The 6,246-nt window shown below is 40.3% G+C and overlaps 1 protein-coding gene across 1 annotated transcript in view; it reads left to right on the top strand.

The window, feature by feature from the left end:
• Window positions 1-4,173: 4,173 nt before the first annotated feature.
• LOC109952292 (E3 ubiquitin-protein ligase pellino homolog 1-like) overlaps window positions 4,174-6,246 on the top strand; it is a 19,362-nt gene continuing 17,289 nt past the window's right edge. The window contains 1 exon segment of the mRNA XM_020587299.1: window positions 4,174-4,346. The gene's annotated coding sequence lies outside the window, so the exon portion shown is untranslated.

The raw sequence follows: 6,246 nt of genomic DNA, 5'->3' as shown, positions 1-6,246 counted from the left end.
AGAACAAGATCGTCTCAGGAAACCTGCGGATCCTTGACCACTGAGGCATTCTGGGAAAAAATGCAAAGCCATTTGCACCTTGAAGAGACTGAAAGATTCACTGATGAACGGCAGGGGATGTCAGAAACAGAATCATGTTTGGTTTTTCCATTTCAGGTCAAGTTCAATTCAGCACGAAAGGGTCAAAGGTTACCCTCGTTCTTCCTGATGTATACAGTAGATGTTTTTCATGAAGAAACTCAGTGTTACTATTTAAACATAAATCAATGCAGAGTCTGACTGTGGTCATTGTCATGTCAATTAAAGAAGTGCAATTTGGATCAGCTGAGTCTTGTGTGATTTTTAAGTCTAGTACAGGTCGATGTTACCTTCCTCCGACAAAGACTTGTGCAGATGTGAACTAGGTATGTTTTGGGCAGCACCATATGAACATGAATATCACTGCTGCAAGGCAGAAACAAACCTAGTACAAACGCTGCTTCATCATTTAATCTTAAAATCTCTTAAAATGACATACACTTGTGATTTCACAAACTAACACCAGATGGCCTCACACACTTCTGGCTTCACCGTCCAGATACAGCTGCCTTATATAAACTGTGAAGTACTTTCCATCCTGCTGGGTAGCTGGTGGATTTCCTACTGGGATCAACAGAGTCTGATGGTTCTACTGGGTTTGGTTTGATTCATCTGATTCTGGACCTGAAGTTATCAGGTACATGTAGTGCAGTAAAAAGTACACGGTTTGTCTCTGACATGGAGTCACAGGATGAAGGAGCAGGAAATGAAGTCAAGTAAAGTACAGGTAGCTCAAAACTGTTCTTGAGTACAGTACCTGAGCAAATGTACTTTGTTACTTTCCACCATTTTGTAAAAAGCTTGAGCCGTTATTTAGCAAATGGACAAAACAGAAGAAAGTGAGAATGAAAAGGAAATTAACCTTTAAGTGAAAGGTAATGAGGGAAAAGGAAACATTAAGCGAGAAACTCTCTCTAGACCTGAGATGAACGTGGAACTTGTGATGCCTCATTAGTAAACATGAAACACGACTCATCTTCCGGGAGCTGAGGTTAAACCTGAGTCGCCCTGCTGGTCAGTCCCACTCTGCACACAATGCACTGGCTTGTAAATAAGTAATGGCCAAGTTTATTATTGTCTAGTATGTGACTACCTGCTTGTTTTACAGGCTGCAATCCAGTAAGTCTGAGTTTGGTTTAGGCTAGAAATCCCTTCATTATTACAAACTGGCAAAGGATGACAGCTGTTATAGTTTACTGGTACAGACTTAAGACACCAAAAATAAAACTGCAGCTTCCTTCCAGTAATCAGAACTTATATCAAATAAAACCACATTTTAAATAAAGGTAACTTTGGTGTTGGTGTTCTGTGTCGTTCTGGGCATCGCTTAACATTTAATGCCAGAAAGAGACTTAATGCTCTGGCACTGTTCATCTAAACTGATTTCTTCCTCTCACTACAGATCTATATTGGGATCCTCCTGTTTCATGGCCTGTTGTATGATGATACCTCAGCTGGAGACCTCACAACACCACTGGTATCAGTTATTTTTTAAATACACTGATTTCTGTCCTCAGACTCTTCCAGAAGCTGCTCTGCCTCTTCCTTTGTTTTCTACGCAGACTGGGTTAAAAACAATGTGTGTGTCTGGGGCTCCTGCAGCTTGGAATATGGGAAATGTTTTAATGCCATTTTGAAACAAACTGTATGTGGTTTCTTTAATGTCCCAGTCAGGAACCAGTTACTAAACCTGTTCCTGTCATCTGCTGAATCTCCCTGGAGTCTCTGTGGTGTCTTTAGTTTTTTCCCTTACCTGCTAGAGAGACTATCCTGGTCTATACTGATTCTCTGGCGATCCCCCTGTTCCACTTCAACCGAGGGCTCCAGCATCCTGCTTCAGTGGAATCGTCTGCCTCCCAGTGGCCATCTCCTCTGACTCCTGCCATCCCACACTGCCCCGCTCACCACCCGGTCTCCCTCACTGCTGCACGGTGATTAAGAATTCATCAGTGTCCAGGTTCCCTGCCATAGTTCCAGGCCTGTACAGACTGTGCTGAGCTGCCCCCCGCTGTCTATCTAGTGTGTGTGCCTCGACTCACCTTCAACCCTGGGTTGCTCCCCCACTCGTCCAGTGGATAGTTGCCCATTTCCTGCCGAAGTGCCTGTGCCTCTTCCAAGACCTTGAGTTGTTATTGCTGATTACAACATACTTGCCTTCCTTGATCCTGTGTTCGAGTTCTGCCCTTTTCTGGGTCTTCTTGTTGTCCCTGACGGTTAGCCGTAACAGAACCTTCAAGGCATTTTTATCTGATAGCGCCCTTGGTTACTGTTTCAGTTTGGCAGCAGAGTCACTCTGGGGCCCCCGGTGTTTGATTTATCCAGCTGCTGGTTGAGCCTATATAAAGGGTGTTTTACTAAGAAGAAGCCTCATCTGCTTTAAACATTACAGGGGACAATGGAACATAAAGTGGAGCTGGCTTTTCAATGCAACCTCATTAGAAACAAATCTAATGTGTCTAATGTGAACTGGAACATAAAGGTGATTAATGAGAGTCTTTTATTGTGGTGACAAAGGAAACACAGGGGTCACAGCTGGGATGGGGGGAGGCAGAGCAAGCACAGACAGAGAGGGGGGAAGTTCTGACTTTAAACTTTCACAATAAAACACCTGTAAATGGTACAATTTTCCTTTTTATGCCTAAGGTGCTAAGAGGACCTGGAGAAAACAGCTGACTATGCCCAAACATGGTGTAATTCATTTTCAATAAAAGGTGTTTCAAGTGGAAATGTAAACTTATTATTAAAGCTACAGTTTCAGATCTACCTCAGATCGACCCAATGGAACCTGTGAATTCTTTGAAACGAGCGACTGAATATGTGAAATCTGATAAATATTTGACATTTCACAGAGTCCTCATCAACTGATTGTCTGCTGTGTGAATGTATTTTGGTCTGACATCCAGTTTCCCCTGTTTTTCCTTCATGTAGTTGTAAAGTGAATCTTACTCCACAGTGTCTCATTTATACTGTTGCATATTGTTTCCGCTCTTCACAGAAACTATGTGATGACAGCATCTTCATTTTACTTGTCTTAAACCTTTGCACATACTGTGTCATATGCTGAAATTGGCCATGCTGCATAATAGATATTTTGGTACTTTAAGTATATTTAGAAGCTAATACTTTTATACTTTTATGTACAGTTTATTACAGTATTTCTACACTGTGCTGCTGCTTTTACGTAGAGCAATATGTGACATTCTTCTTTTAACAGATTGAAAGTTCAATTCATGAGTAATAAAATGTACTTTTGCCGTATCCAGTATGCTCAGGAGTTTTACTGCTGCTCCTTACGGGGTCTCAGTATGACCACTAGCTTTATGAATGAATTAAAGACGATTCTGACTCTTGTCTTCTTGAAAGCTACATTACATTTTAAACTTCTCTGGTGGCACCCTCATCAAAAGTCAGTCTACTTCCACCACTGTTTAATATTAGTATTTTTTATCTTCTGACGAAGCAGAAGATAAAAAATACCTTGTGTGTAACATACTTGGCCAATAAAAAGGTGATATATACAGGATATATTGCTCAAATATCGCCAAACTCTTGAGCAATGGTTCTACTTAGTACATTTACTCAAGTACTGTTTTTCTAAGAACAAATATAAGCACTTGTACTTGACTATTTATATTTAATGCAACTTTATGCTTCCACTCTACTACATATCAAAAAGCAAATATTGTACTTTAACCCCACTACATTTGTCTGACAGCTTTAGGTACTAGTAGGTATGTTGTTGAATATGATGCACTGCTGCAAATTGAATTGCTCCAATCTTAAACAACTACAGCATTAAAGATTTACATAATACTAATTCAAAAACATCACCTATAACACTGACAGCACAATTGTTCTACCTAATGAATATGTTTATCTTTGATAAAGTACATTTTGCTGATAATACTTACACATTTGACTTAAGAAGGATTTTTACTGTTAGTGGAGTATTTGTACGTTGTAGTGTTTCTACTTTAGCTTCAGTAAATAATCTGAGAACATCTTTCACCACAGGCCTTGACTTTGAAATCCAAGCGATAACTACTCGCTTTATTTTGAAACGCACCCCGGAAGTAGGCACTGTTTATACTGAGACTGTGGATGTGGTGAAGTTGAAGACAAACTTTATTGAGGTTTGGTTCAGTTCGGTTTAGTGTTGTAGCGATTAAAAGTCAGTAAAACAACCGGTGGACATTCAAGTAGCTTTCTGTCTAAAGGTCTTGGTCCAGTCGGGACATGAAATTGTTTTTACTTGACCAGTAACTTCGGTAAGTTTGTGGTTTTAAACGGTGGTTTTTCTTGTTACCGACGTGGAGACGTGACCAACAATCAGTTCTAAGTCACAAGCTAGTTAGTTAACGAATTAGCTACTTTGTTAGTAGCTTTAACCAGCTGACTGCTGTAACAACGATGTTTTGCTAATGTTACCTACTGTATTTAGCTACGTAAGTTTTAATGGAGACATCCATAAAATACTTAAGAGTTTAAACATTGCTGTAACGACAGACCTTCGTTATTAGTTTAAATCAACTTGTTGGTACTATTATGTTTGGTTTTCTATTATTTCACCCATAGTATCTGTGTCATGTAGTGAACTTTATTGACTCAGTTCATTGTTTTGTGTCATGTAGTGAACTTTATTGACTCAGTTCATTGTTTTCTGTCTGTATTTTCTAAGTCTTACACTTTAACTTTAAACATTACTGCACCAAAAATAAATACTACTATCAACACTTATTTCCATTATCTCCCATTCTTCAAATGACTTTTGGATCCTAAGAACAAATGGCAACGAGTTGTATTTTAATGTCAAAACAAAAGGTGACGTCTGCTTTGTGTCACCAACAGTGTGAAACGAAGACAAGTAGCACAAACTGAGAAGTTGTGACTTGTGAATTGTTGGCTGTTCACTTTATCAAAATAGATCAAATCCTTTATTTTACACTGGCTAATCTCCCACTATAAAGGATTTATAAATATGAATCCAAATACATAAAGTCCAGTTTTACAGTGCTCTTCCACTTTATTATGGGTCTGTCTTTCCTCCAGCTGTGCACGGTGCTGTAGTGTGAATGTTGAGTGCTGTGTGCACACTACAGTGTGGGTAATTGTGGAGTTTAAGTGTACATGCTCCTCACTGTGCTTATCCTTGAATTGTCATGCCAGTCGTGTATTGTCTGAGCAGGGCTCCAGCAGTGTTTGCGGTTGACAGACCGGTCTGTCCGGGACCGTGCAGCTCAGCTGGCCTCTTTTGTTCCAGCCACACAAACTGATTAGCATGCACCGTCCTCCCAGAGCATCTGTCCCCGCAGATGTCGCTTTTGTTCCTCGTTTAAAACTTGAAATTTTGTTCTTTTTGTCCAGCTGTCCATTCATAATAAATCTTAAAGGCATGCCAACCCCTCTGACCTAAAACCTGGAGAAAGTTTAGTCACTGTGGATTAAAACAGAGTGAACTTACAGTGGGTACAGAAAGTATTCAGACCCCCTTAAATTTTCCACTCTTTGTTATATTGCAGCCATATGCTAAAATCATTTAAGTTCATTTTTTTCCTCATTAATGTACACACAGCACCCCATATTGACAGAAAAACACAGAATTTTTGACATTTTTGCAGATTTATTAAAAAAGAAAAACTGAAATATCACATGGTCATAAGTATTCAGACCCTTTGCTCAGTATTTAGTAGAAGCACCCTTTTGAGCTAATACAGCCATGAGTCTTTTTGGGAATGATGCAACAAGTTCACACCTGCATTTGGGGATCCTCTGCCATTCCTCCTTGCAGATCCTCTCCAGTGCTGTCAGGTTGGATGGTAAACGTTGGTGGACAGCCATTTTCAGGTCTCTCCAGAGATGCTCAATTGGGTTTAAGTCAGGGCTCTGGCTGGGCCATTCAAGAACAGTCACGGAGTTGTTGTGAAACACTCCCATAGCATGATGCTGCCACCACCATGCTTCACTGTTGGGACTGTATTGGACAGGTGATGAGCAGTGCCTGGTTTTCTCCACACATACCGCTTAGAATTAAGGCCAAAAAGTTCTATCTTGGTCTCATCAGACCAGAGAATCTTATTTCTCACCAGCTTGGAGTCCTTCAGGTGTTTTTTAGCAAACTCCATGCAGACTTTCATGTGTCTTGCACTGAGGAGAGGCTTCCGTCGGGCC

Source organism: Monopterus albus, unplaced genomic scaffold (assembly GCF_001952655.1).
Source record: "Monopterus albus unplaced genomic scaffold, M_albus_1.0 scaffold451.1, whole genome shotgun sequence".
Classification (NCBI taxonomy): Eukaryota; Metazoa; Chordata; class Actinopteri; order Synbranchiformes; family Synbranchidae; genus Monopterus; species Monopterus albus.
Note: the sequence above shows the minus strand (reverse complement) of the source record. Positions and strands in the feature narration are given on the sequence as shown.